This window comes from Pinus tabuliformis, chromosome 9, assembly GCF_031772625.1.
Source record: "Pinus tabuliformis cultivar Carrire ecotype Pingquan chromosome 9, CPIR1, whole genome shotgun sequence".
Lineage (NCBI taxonomy): Eukaryota > Viridiplantae > Streptophyta > Pinopsida > Pinales > Pinaceae > Pinus > Pinus tabuliformis.
Window position 1 is genome coordinate 730,084,595 of NC_142307.1, and position 14,557 is coordinate 730,099,151.

The following is a 14,557-nucleotide window of genomic DNA, read 5'->3' on the forward strand; positions in this document are numbered from 1 at the left end:
GGGTCTCTCCCTCACACATGTGAAGCCGGAAGCTTCTGAAACTAAAGCTGCAACTGTAGAAGTAAAGATTGTCCTGCATGGAATCAAAGATCTCCTCATTTGAACTGTGTTGTAGGGTCATCTGAACCTCCTCTAAAATTGAAACTTTTGGTGGTGGAATCAAGTCAATCCGACGGACAGTTTGCAAGATATCGACTGCCGTAGCTTGAAGCCAGAAGCTACCAAAACTGAAACTGCAACTGTAGAAGTAAAGTTTGACCTACGTGGACTAGAAGATCTCCTCATCTGAACTACGCTGTAGGTTCATTTGAGCCTCCTATAGAAGCCGCAACTTTTGGTGGTGGAATCAAGCTGATCCGACGGTCGGTTTGTGAGATATCGTCTGCCCTAGTTTGATGATGAAGCCGCTAATGTTGATGTTGTTGTTCTAGGGTTTGCTACTATTGATATGAAAAAACATTATTGTACTATTTCTCTCTGTTGAATTATTGAAGATAAAAGAAGATTTGATCAAAGGGTTTCCCCACACATTGTGGGGTTTGTACCTGGCTAGCCACCACATCTTGTGTCTCTTGTCTTGGCTTGTTTTCTGTCGATCGTTTACTGTTCTATCTGCACTTTACTTTATGTACATGTGATTGCTAATCTATGGAATATAATAAGGAAAAGAATTAAACTGTTATAAGCATAGAACATACCATAATTTAACAACAAGTAACCATGTAGACATACTAAGCATAGTAATGTTTGAGGTAGAGCCTATTACATGGCTCTGACAGTGGATTCCCTTCATAGTCTATTAACTCATAGGCTCCCTTCTTCAGAACAAGTTTAACAATGTAGGGACCATGCCACAACGGTTCGATTTTACCAGCACCTAACTTATCATGGTCTTGATAATAAACCAAAAAAAGATCACCCTCAAAGAAGACATGCAGGGAGAGAAAGCATGTTTCATCAAGTTGGTTAAGTTTTACTAGGCATTCTTCTTCGGCTAAGGTGTCAGGGAGTAACTCAACAACTAATTAAGAAGAGATTTCACACTAGATAGGAAGGACGGATTCAACCCCATACATCAATTGGAATGGAGTAAATTCAGTAACAGATTTCACTAAGGTATGGTATGCCCATAAAGCAGAGAATAGCATAATATGCCAGTTGTATTTGTGTCTTCCCCCTCTTCAACTTGGTCAGTTGAGCCTTGAAATTGGTCAACATCCCTTCACACCAGTTAAACACGGTGGGTTCTAAGCATCTGAGGCACAACTTTAAATGAGGAATGGCCACTACATGGGGTGCTTGGGTCCCCGCTACTTGAGTTACTGTATATGCTAGGGTGCACAATGTCAAATCCCGGTGTTATTATTAATACTAGCATAGCCATGAAGAGCACTAGAAGAATCATAGAGTTAATTCATGTGGAAGAAGATCAAAACAAGTGGGTGTTTCGTCCATATGGGACTACTACATATTTTTTTATCCAGATGGGGCCATACAAAGGAGGTTCTGCTACATTTTCTATAGTTGGGCTTGCTTCCAAGCCTCTCCACATTTTTGGGAAGACACAATTTGAATGTGAATGGATCCCCAAAAATGCATCTGTTGCAAGAATAAAGAGAAAGGCCCACAAAATTCTACCAGACTGGGGCTATGGCATAGTTTACACAGTAGTGGTTATAAACTGTATTTTTTCTCAGAGCGTGGGTGCTGATGGTAGTGGTGGAGAGCTCATTCTTCATGCACTCCATGGAAACAAATTTGGGAAAGATGAGAGAATCATTACTCTCATAGAAGAAAAAGGTACCTACAATGGCTCTATTTACAGTCAGGTTCCTCCATATGATTATCTCTACTATGTTTCCTCGTTGTACGATGACCTGAATCCTCAGAGAATGAGAGAGTGGATGGCTTATCATGCCAAATTTTTTGGGCCTAGATCACACTTTGTTTTTCATGATGCTGGTGGAGTGCATCCCCAAGTTAGAAAGGTGTTGGAGCCATGGATTAGGGCAGGTTGAGTGACATTGCAGGATGTAAGTGAGAAAGAACAATATGATGGGTATTACCATAATCAGTTCCTCATTGTAAATGATTGTTTGCATAGGTACAAATTCATGGCCAATTGGATTTTTTTCTTCAATGTAGATGAATATTTATATATTCCTTGGTGGAAAACACTGGAATATGTGCTGAAGGAGCTCTCTGGCTATACCCAATTTACCATTGAGAAATGTTCCATGTTTGGAAAAACACCAAACTAAACATTCTTAGTGGAACAAGGAGCAACTTCCCAACTTTTGTAATAGTGAATTACAATGATGCACCTGCTTTTGACTTCCCAAGCATCATCAAGAATATCCCATCAATCAATGTTGAGACCCATTGGTCATTCATTTAGAGTAGTTTTTAACTTTCATGTAAATTTAACATTGGATGATAAAGTTTAAAAATGAGTACGACAATTAAATAGGTATTCCCTATTGAATTTGGAAGCTCCTTTCCAATTACAAAATATACACATCTATCAATGTAACTAGTCATAAATAAATTTATTTTGTCCATAATTACACCCACCCACCATTTTTCATCATTCATAATGATATTATTAATGATAATATTTCAAATTATTAAAATTATTAGATTCTTCCTTATTAATAATTATAGTCTAATAATTTCATTTTGTTTTCTATTCATTTCTATTTTTTATTTTTCTAGGGTTTTCAAGGTTCTTCCTTTTGTGTGGACTCTTTTTCTCCCTTGACTCTTCCTTTATTATTTATTGCTTTTTGGCATGATCAATTTTTTCGCACCCTCATCTTGATGATGAACCTCTTAAACAAAGTTCATAACATCGATAACTCCAAACTCCCATGCAATGGATCCAGAAACAACTTCCCAAAACCAAACATATCGACCAAGATAATAGAAATATGCTCTTAGAATTATTTTTAGTTGAACGGGAACAATTTGTGATAATCCATGTTCTAGGGTTAAATTCTCCCCAAAGAATGTATCAAGTTTTCACTATTGAAATGGTCATGGGACCATCTGTTAACGAAGATTTTTGTCAACATTATTTGTCTTGCCTCAACTAAGATCTCTCACCTCCAAGAATTAATTTTTTTTACACCCCAATATTGCAATTGACATCTTCAATGCTTTCATACTTATACCTCCTAGTTGTATTTGTATATCATGCCTTACAAGTTTTTCATGTGATTGAAAAAAAAGTGGGCCCCTTCCTTTATTCTAAAGCCAGAAAAAGAAGAGGAAATCTTTTTATAAAAGTTCATTTAAAAAAGAAAATACCTAAGTGTATAAGGATGGTGTCTCTCTCATGATCTCTCACAAAGCTCTCAATCATAACTGTATTATTATTAAAATCCTACATTATTATCAAAGTCCAATGTGTATCAAGGGGAAAGTGGGCTTATATACTTATCCATCACTCCATCCAAGATTTTTACATGGTCTATCTAAACGATCCCAAGTTCATTCATCTAGATATTTTTGAGTATATATCAGCTCTCATATTAAAAGGTTTAAAGAATCAATGTTGGCTTTCACACGACCAAAACATATACATCCCATACTATGCAACTCATATTATTGGATCATATACCATGAATAAAGAGTGTTGGAGCAAATTAAAAGGGAAAACTAACTGGCATGATGTTGCCTCATTGACACCACATTGGGGTCACTTTGGTAAATCATAGTTATTAATGAAAAAACCCAAAAGGAAAAGAGAAAATAGACACATAGTGAATATTGACATGGAATTTTTAAAGAGGTCTTTGCAGAGTCTAGGGCAACCCATAATTTGTGCTCGACACCGAGTTGTTCTACATGGTTTAAGTGAAAAGTATGTAACGAGTGAATCATTAATTTTAATGACATCTATGAGGCTGAGAAGCTTAAAGGACTTATAAAAGAACAATTTTAATTCATCTTTATATTATTTTTGATGTCGGATCTTCTGCTATGAACCTTGACTAGAAAGTTAGCAATCCAATTGATCTTTCATAAATTCATGTTCATAATACTGATCGTTCCAAGTGGTGATATGACTCAAATTAATATTGGAATAGAAGAGGACATGGTCTATCTTCTTATAAAGGATATCAACATCATTGTCAGTTTAACAACCTATATAACAATGGGGGGAAGCATATGTAAACAGTGAAAGAAAATGTCGAGCACTAATCCCAACGTTGTGGTCCAAGACTATATACACCTGAGAGCTACTCCTCGTGCCATTTTTTTACTTGAAAAAAAAGTCAAGCACGAGAATTCTATTAAAAAATGGGAAAAAGTTGATTTTTCAAATAAACTTATTCCACCTGGAAAATAGGTCTCCACCGGGACTTCAACAATGCATGGGCATTGCCAATATGTTGTTTGATTGCATTAATAAAGGAGATCATTTCCACAACAAATATCATGGAGAAACTACTGTTAAGAACGGGCCTTCTTGTGACGTAGAGATTCACCAGAGGGTGACGAAGGTCAAAATCCTAGACGATTATGGTGAAGGCTATAGACAATGATATTTCGTGGTGAAAGCATGAATAAGGGAAGTGTTTAGCTTGTGACCAAAGAGATATCTTACCTGGGTAACTACTTTTTGTTGATGTTTTTATTGCAACTGAACACCAAAAATATGTGGCCTGGGCACATTTTGTGATTAGGTGTGTGAATTTATAGAAGTAGGGAATCTTTATGTTGATTGTGGATTCTCCAAATACTTTGAGATTTGATAGGTATACATGAGGTCAAATAATTGACTAGGCTATATAAAATATTCTCGAAATATGCAATCCACTTAAACTCAAAGGAAAAAGTATACTTGGTTCCATACTGACTATGGAGAAGATTAGATGAATATCCATGGATTTAAACCAATATTACAAGTGTAAATGGGAGAAATTATACTAACTTATTTTGCCACGTTTGGAAAAACGCCAAACTAAACATGCTCTAAAGGGTCTTCCACCAAGTTAACCCTGCAACTGGACTTTTGGGGTTCCTGAATTTGAATGACAATAAATTACAATCTATGAGGCTACTTCTGAGCTTCCACATACCATTGGAAATACATTTCGTATCTCTTTCCAACAAAGTGGGTCCCAACTACATTTGAGATAATTTTCCATACAATAAATGGCTCTAAAGTCTTTGCACTATTTCCACCTTTTCATTTTACACCTTGAGTTGATCTTCATTCTTCCTACAATCTACTATGCTTTTTCCTTCATCCTCATCACCTTTTCCATCATTGGAAACATATTTCTAACACAAATATTATATAGGTTTAACATAAATGGGGGTATATTTGATTTCCCGAAAGGGATGAATTTTTACACACATGTTTCATAATTATCCAAGTAAATCAAATACAATTTGAATAAGTGCCTTGTTTAGGCTTAATATCTCTAAATGTTCTTATGCAAAGTTATGAACTTCCATTTCATCTTGTTCTGAAATGATTAGGAAGTATCATTATTAACAACTCTCATTGATCATAGATGGATGTCTTAATAGTACACAAGGGAGAAAAAGTATGTCGTGTAACTGATAATTCAATATTGTAAGTGAGTTTAATCACTTAATTGATTGGGTTAGGAGTGATTTTGAGTAGGAATTTGAGGATGACTTTATGTATGGTTGGTTGGAGGTAACTCTAATTGTTATTATGGAAATTTTCATGTTTATGGGAATTGTTAGCGCAGTTGTTGTGTCACGTTTTCAAAGGGAATTCCTCACCAAACTTGTTTCTAATGTTGGTTATGGGCTTGTGGCGGTACCCATTATGGCCATGGCATGAGCAGACACAATTTATTAGGAAAATAATGTGTTAGCTCAAAATGAATTAGAACACTGATATATGTCTTGTACTATACCTGGTGGTTGAGGCTTCCATGATCATTTTTTAGCAACAAAAAACATTTTATTTCTATCCTCATTAACCCTTTGGTACAAATATTTTAGCTTATGAAATGATAGGAAACTATTGGTTGCATATTTATGCTTATGGATGTCAAAGGCTTTTACTTTGTTAAACGAAAAATTCCTTAAGGGATGTTTCTTCCAACATTTGGAACAAAAAAGTGCTGATGCTAACTCTAATTCATCACATTTATGCTTATATTACAACATGCCTAGATAAGAAATGAGGAAGCTAACAATATTATTATTGAAATCTTCAATTAGATTTCCAATCTCAACACATGTCACCCTTCCTCTAGATGAAGTTCATAATTCAGATAGAAATATATTTGGGGCATCTTCCATGTTTTTTTCCTCAAGATTATTATTTACATAGCTCACAAATGTCTATAGTTTATTCCCAAGTAGTAAGGTAGTTGTCAGTGTGGGATTTAGTTCCCATCTTGTTAGTTATTCAAATCTTGTGGGCACCTTTTTGATAACCCAATCCTCTTCAGAGTCATCAATTTTTGGAGGAAAAATACTTCGGCAATAAATATCATTGGCTCCTATCAAATTTAGTGGGTCGATAAATTCATCTCAAATCCCCCTAAAGTGAATGGTTCATTGTCTCTTTTCATAACCTATTCTATTTTTACCTTTATAAATTACACTGGAACCTTTCAACATAATCTTCCAAGTTTTATTTTTTTTAGGGTAATTTTCAATATCTCTTCCCATAAATATATATCCTTGAAATAATATTGATATCTCTTCAAGAGCATTTGCTTAATGTCATCCCATGTACAAATGTTGTCACTGCCAAGTCCCATGAATTAGAATAATGTGCCATTTTTTAGTGTGGTATGGAATTTTTTTAGCTTTTAGGCATAAAAAATATAAGCATAATATATACAAAGGACCTCATATTGAAAATAAAAGTATCATAATATTAGTTTCTATTCCAATAATTTTTTTCAAGGCTAAAGGTGGGACATTCTCTAGTTAAACCAATCTTCTTGGTTCCTAAGTTAGAAACTCAAAAGTAACATGCTCTTATTTGGTAGAGCCTACTCCTTTTTGCCTTATCCATGCTATTCAAAGGATTGAAATTATAGTGATATTTCTCAACTTGTACCATTAATCCTTTAGAGGACATGGCCGCTTTAGAAAATTCTGGTTTTTAGAGTCGGTTTACTTCAGATTCCAACTTTACCAATCTAATGACTAGTTCCTTTATCCTTAAAAGTTTTGCAATAGAAGGAATAATTTCAACTTCAGCTATAGAATTGGTTTCATTATTTATTGCAACATTGGATTCAACAACCTTATTGTGGCCTAATTGGGATGTGGAACTTACCTTCAAACGACCCTGATCTACCAACTTTCCTACAAGGTAGTTAGTGGTTTAGAATGTTATTACTTCACCATGAAATCTCTCTCTTGAATCCCTAATTATACTCACGCATTTTATATGACATAAATTGAAATGGAAGACAATACATATGATATATGAAGAAGAGGTTGTCAATAGTTCCTTTAGTTAATCTCCTTACCTTGTGTTTTCCTAGATGAATGCAAAAGAATTCACTATGCCTTTGGAACCTCCCCAACAATGACATTGAAAATGATAAATAAAATAATCACCCCACTATTAACAATAATAGTGGTTAGATTTCTTGTACATTTATTATCAACCGAAGGATATAAATACTTAGAAGATGTCATTTATATTTGTGTCTTCAGATTCTTAATTTCCTCTAGTCATTTACAATGTGGTTTGCAGAAGGAAAATGTAATTGCATATTATTCTATGAAGTGGAAAATCACATCTATAAATAAGGTCTATTCATACACGTTTTAATAAAATCACCCTTGTTGAATTAAAGAACATTTTGTATTAAATAATAATTGCAAAATCCAAACATACATACATATATTATAGAGTAGTTGGTTGTTTGATTGTAATACAAATTAGTTAAGAAACACAATGAAATTACTCCCTTAGCCTGAAAATCCACTTACTTAAAATAAATCACTCACTTATCATAACACAAAAATACCTAAAGGAAATTTCTCACTTACCATAACATAGGTCAACATAAAGGAAATTAACCCTTATTCCATTGGGTTGCTCCTTGTACCTATTGAACAGATTGTTGCCTTGCACTACAACAAGAGTAGAGTTAAACCAATAGCTCACATGATTTATGAAAACATTGATATGTCAACAACTAATAATTATATTAAGGATATCGAAATCATGTTCTTCAAAATATGCAAATATTTATTCCTTGTTTTTAAAGGCATTGATCTTCTTTTTTACACAATGTTTTCTTAACAAGTAATTTAAAAATAATTAATATAAACATGCTTGAGAATAATAGATTATCAAGCATTTTAAAAACAAAGTTCTAAATTGAAATTCAAGAAAATAACTAATTACTAAAGCAAATCCTATGTAGTCATCACATCTTCAAACAATGTTTCCTTATTCGTGTAACCATTTTCAATAAGGAATTAATGACAAAATTATGCAGCATTTTACATGATCCATACCAACATGTACAATATGTAGCATGTGAATCTCTAGCAAATGGATATGTAACCATTTTCCCACTTACACATTATTTAACAATAAATACCTAATACTATTAAAATCCATTTTTATATATTTGTCTTCCAATCAATGTGATCCTACTCTACTTCAAAACCTAACCCACCACATTGATCTCTCCCAATGACTTCATCCTTGAAATGGGATGGTTCCCCCCCCCCCTTCCCTTGAAATTGTCGCTTTCAACTCTCTGATTACCTCCATCAACAAGAATACTAAAATAGAACCTTAAAGGTTCATAAAAATCTTGATGGGATCCCCAAGCTTGTTGTGAAATCCTTATATTCTTGCAACCTGGCCTTGCACCTAATAGAAAAAGGCTTGAATAGATAGATCACAAGGATCTGGGCATCCCACAAGCTATGTCCATATCGGTTGAAAAAAATTGGAAACCAATAATTAAATGGAAAATTTATTTCTCATTTTGTGGTAGAGGCTTCTTTTCCCTCGTTCGAAGAGAAAGATGGTGGGGATATTATTTTTTATGGTGGACCTTACTTCATGGGCTCCCATGGTATGTATATCAAATGCTAGACATTTGAACTTGAACACAAAGGATGACATCCCATATTCTATACGTGTTTGGGTTTTCTTGCCTCATCTATTGTTACATTGTTGGAATGATGAAACAGTTTGAAATATTGGCAATGACATGAGGAAATACATCGATCGTGTCAATTCCCCTCGAAGAATTCAAACTTGCACATATATTTGTGTTGAAGTAAAACTAAAAAGAATTGCTAGAAGTTGTCCAATTAAATATTGATTCATGGTAACATTTGTAGTATGTTGACTATGAACAACTCCCCTTAAAATGAAAATCGTGTCAAGAGTATGGATACTTCACAAAATACTATCCTAAGTATGTCCCTAATCCCTATCATCCAAAATATAATGGCCAATGGAAATAACCAAAGAATAGGAATTTTCGTCTCAAGGAAAACCCCCTCCAATCATAACTACATTAGTCTGTCTCTCACCTCCTCTCATATGGTGTTGAACTATGTTTTTCCACCCTACCCCACCACACCTGTTTCCTTCTCTAACAAAGGGAAGGATTAAATTAACCCTTCCCTTCACTCCAATATGTACATGATATTATCTCAAACTCTTGAAGACCAACCCAAAGTATTTTAGAATGGGTTCAAGACACCCAGTGATGAAGATGTTTCTCCCCTGTAACACATCCTTAAATTATTCCCCTCTTTTGAAAGCATGGATTTAGACCATGAAGAGGAAATTGATTGTTCTTCCAAGAAATATCAACTTGATATAGATATCCCAATTGTTTTAGAATAAGGGGATAAAAGGGAAATTTCAAAGGATGAACTAAACAAAGAGGACGTTCAAAACAAATAAACTTAGAAATTAGCTCATAAAACAAATGAACACAAAAAGAGGAGATTGTAGACAAGAACAAAAATATTGACACTTTGACTACAATGGAAAAATAATTAGTATGGACATGAGAAACGCAAGGAACAAGGTGGGCTCTCATCCTCCAAAGAGAGGAACCCAAAAATCCTTAATAAATAATGAATACAATTTCTTGGAATTGTGGGGGCTTAGGTAGCAAAGGCATGTTAGACTTAGTAAAGGAATTAATCAAAGCATAAAAGTCACAACTTCTCCTACTCTTGGAGACAAAATTGAAGGATTATGAAAACGTTTGAGAAATCTTTTGTATTTGGAATTGCAGTAATGGTCTTGTAGTCAATTACTGAGGTGCATTTATGGACCTCTGCATCTTATGGAATGTGTCAAACTGTTTCAACTAAACTCTAGTCAGTCTACTTTGCATGGTCTCTTGGTAAATCTAACCCACCTTCCATAAGGAGAAATATTTAAATTATTCAATGTTTATATTCCTATTAGTTATCAATAAAGATTCCATCATTGTATATCTTTAATGGACATGAAAAATAGATAAACTAAAGGGAAATTCATAATATTGGGGGGATTTAATATTGCCCTATATCAAAAAGAGAAGAGAGGATAAATTTCTAAGCTTGACCCATTTTGGGAGCATACGAAAGACCTCATCTCCTCTCTAGATTTAATTACGTCAAAGCTACAAAGGGGAGATTTTCATGGTTAAACAAGTGTTCAGACCATATCCATATCATGGTAAGGATAGATGGATTTCTTGTGTCTAGTACTTTCCTTGAGAAATGTTATTCCTACAAAATATGTTGGAAGTTGTTGTCGTTGGTGTCAAATTCCAATCATTGATGTCAAGTGATATAAAATTTTTTCTAATATTATGATGCCATTGATGTCTTGGTTGCTTACTGAGAGTTAGTTTTCTAGTTTGTTTGTTGATGGTTGGAAGTGTCTCATAGCAACTTCCCTTTGAAGGAATTTTATTTACTGGTACCTTTCTAAAAATACCATGAAAATTGCTTGAATAGATAGATCTCTCAGAGAGATTTCCAATGGTATATGACACATAGTCAAATTTCTAAGGAATGAGGAGAAGAATATTTTTCTAGAAAAGACAATGTTATTGACCAAGGATGACCTCAATGCATCACGTCATATGGGGTCTGGGACCGAAAATCTGTACTTACTCAAGTGGAAGGCTAGATGGGTGGATTAAATAAAATAATTCAAGCGGTTCAAGGCTATCCGTGCATCCGAGATTTGGGAGGCTCAACATGAAATGAATAGTGAAATAGTCAGATCTTGTATTTCCCAGTGCTCAACATGCGGTGGACACAAAACGAAGGGGAAACAAACGTGGTGCTTGTTGGAAGAGACATGTGGAATATTGATGGCATAGCATCATGAGGGAAGAAAACGTGGCACTATACTGGCATGGAAAAGTGATATCGCATAAAGGTGGCAGTGATGTGCCAAACAAGCCAATGACATGGTAGCAAGTAGACATGACATGTGGTATCTGTTAATTTTCTAGTGTTCTATGCTTAACACAATCACTTATTCCAATTCTTCTTCAATTACCAATAAATTTTTAATATAATTCAATCTTCCATCAATAATAAGAAATTGTAGATAGAATATTAAATCAAATGCACAATAGAAGACGGCTAAGAACAATAAAGACATAGTAGTTTGGTCAAAGACTAGGGAAAATCGCCACAAGGGGGAAACCCCTTTCCAAATTCTTCTATTACATTGTCCTCAAATGTTTATTAGAGAGATACAATGTCCAAGTACATCAACAAAGAGTCAAATTTCAAAGCCTTGGCTATCCCAAACATTAATCCAATATCTAATCAAAGATTAGTCAAAAAGTTAAATCTTGTTTAAAGTCAAATCTACAAATTTTGGTTGAAGTCCATATCAGTATTAGTAGCACTAACCAATCAATAGTCAATAGTCAAAGTAAGCTCAAAAATATTCAGTCAACCTTCCGAAAGATGTGGCCTCCTTTCTGTTGGTGTTCAGATATGAATTATAGAATTCACCCTTTTCCCACATTAATTGTCAACCCGCGGCTTGTCTGGTTATTTCAAGGTTACCATGCAAGGCCTATGCAGGCCACAGTTTCCCTACCCAACATTGAGAATTCAATCAACAACATAACAAAGGTGTAACAACAAGTAATAACAGAAACAACAATCAGAGTAACAATAATTTAGGATTCACAACAACACAACTTAATAAATCGTTACAACAATAAAGAAGTAAACATAAAAGAAATAAATTTTTGCACACCACTAATCCAACAACGCCTAGTTAGGAGAGTGGGCCCAACTCCCTGATCAAGGTTGTGGTAAAAGATAAAGAACTAATAAATACTTAAAAGATCAAGATTTGCATTGATCAAAATAAAAGTATAGAAGCCTATTATTACATGCTCAGAACTCTCATATCTCTCTTTAGAGGTGGTTAGATTTCTCAGCCCCATAACCTTCCTTATATAATTCAATGTTACAAAGATAGTATCAATGATACCCAAAGATTACGGCGGTTGTCTGCCTACAAATACATAGTGATAATTGAGACATAAACAGAATACGAAGATAAAAAATGTATTGGTCCAATGGACTTTCTTCGGTGGAATCATCATTGCAGCGAGCATTCAAAGATAACGTTTCCAGCTCCTCAATAACCATATGCTGAATTTTACTCTGCTAATCATCATCCTTTCAAATCTACAAAGAAACATAAGTTAGCAAGTCGCATAAGCAATGCTCCCCTAGGACTATGCTTCATTGATTAATAATTCACAAGGACATGACAAATAGATATACCTTAGTTGCTCAAGATACAATTAACCTTGCAAGGACATGAAAATAGGTGAAGGAAACTGGTAAAAAAGTAGGTAAAAAGTAGGAAAATTTAGCAACCAACACTTTCTTCACTCAAAATCATTGAAAATAGTCCCAAAAATCTGCCCATAAAATACGGTCAATGTCAAACTTTGACCTATGGAAACCCTAGCCGAAATTCTGTAGTCAATGCTGGTCAAATAGCCTAAAAAATATTGGACAATGTGCAAGTCAACTCGTCCTTCCAAGCAAATCCAATATCCAAAGTCAAACCATGCTCAAAATCCCAAAATTCAATGCTAGTCAAAGGCCCAAAAGAGAAGTCAAACTCATTCAAGAGAAACAAAATCTCACTCCTTCGCACATGTGAACTTGAACCTATAATTTTAGAGCTACATGAACTAATCAAGAGAAGATGTGATGTGTTGGTGATGCCTTGATTTGATATTCACCCTATGAGTGACATCAGTTGAAGATTTATTAGCTAAGGTATTACAAACTCATGTGCTGGTGTGTGTGTCCTGTGTTATTGAAGCAACGGATCGATCAGATTGCCAAGACACATACAGTAATATGGAAAGACAACAAAGAAATATAGTAAGAAACACGAAGACACAAGAAATTTAATAAGGAGTTCACCCTATTCTCTAGGGCTACGTCTCCGGTCCAGCTCTCAGTGGTGGCCTTGTTTTATTGTGTCTTTAAGTAGAGAAATTACAATACAGGGACTCAATGTGAGTTCTCCTGAAGCAAGTTTTGCTTGGCAGGGTGGTTCTTGGATTCCCCAAGCCACTAGAGTACACAAAATCTTCTTCTTCCTACCAGCTTTGTGACCTTCTGGTCTACAGTGGAAAGAGCCAAATGTGATGCTCAGTCCAAATAGATTCCTCTATGGGATGGCTTGAATCTTCAAGCTCTCTAGTGCTTGATGCTGCCGCTGGTCAACTCGACCCTCTGTCTCTTCTGCTTTGCTTTAATATTCTCTGTGTCATGTCCTCCTCTCGGGATTCTGGTTCCTTTCTCTGTCTCTCTTCGTCTCTTGGACTTCGACTGACTTCATTGTCTCCTTGATTCAACTATCTCTGTTCATGGCTTTAGCCATTCGATCCCTATGCCCATTCGATTCCTCTTCCACCGTTGTCAATTCAACTTCTGCAGCTACGTTTGGAGTTCCGTGGCTCGGCGTTCTCATCAGCTCACAGGGAGTGGCCACATGTCCTCCTTTAAACGGCACCAACCTGTGTCGTCGATTTGTTTCTTCAGTTACGTTGTGGATGAATCTTTCCTCCAATGTGGCGGTCAAACGGATTCCAAATCCCTTCTAAAACACGGCGTATTCCCTTGTCGATTCTGCTTCCTTCGTCGGGCGCGATCTCAGCCGTATGATCTAAGCCCTCCAGATCTGACGCCATACACACATTTTGCGCAATTGACTTGCTCGACCGATAGCGTGCGATCAACGACGGTTTTCTCTCACCTCTGGTTGCCACACGTCGATCAATGTATGGAATCGCTCCGCTCTCGTCCAAAACCTCTTACCGTTCAAGGGCGCCCCAATCAAAACCACCAGCTTCTAGAGCACGGGTCTCGCCATTGCGTTTTAGCACTCTTTCCTTTTCCGCCCACGGTCCTCCGGTTTCCCCACACGATCGAGTGCTCGGGCTTTTCCTTCACGACCTTGTTCACCCAGCAATGCTCTAGCACTAATCGCGCATCAAATTCCACCTCCTTTTCCCATTTTGGGGCTCCTAGGGCTACTTTGACCTCCTATGCG

General features: G+C 35.7%; 1 pseudogene; it reads left to right on the plus strand.

Moving 5' to 3' along the window:
• The first annotated feature begins 1,484 nt into the window (after positions 1 to 1,484).
• Positions 1,485 to 2,018, plus strand: LOC149150783 (galactan beta-1,4-galactosyltransferase GALS1 pseudogene; annotated as a pseudogene).
• The last annotated feature ends 12,539 nt before the right edge of the window (positions 2,019 to 14,557 follow it).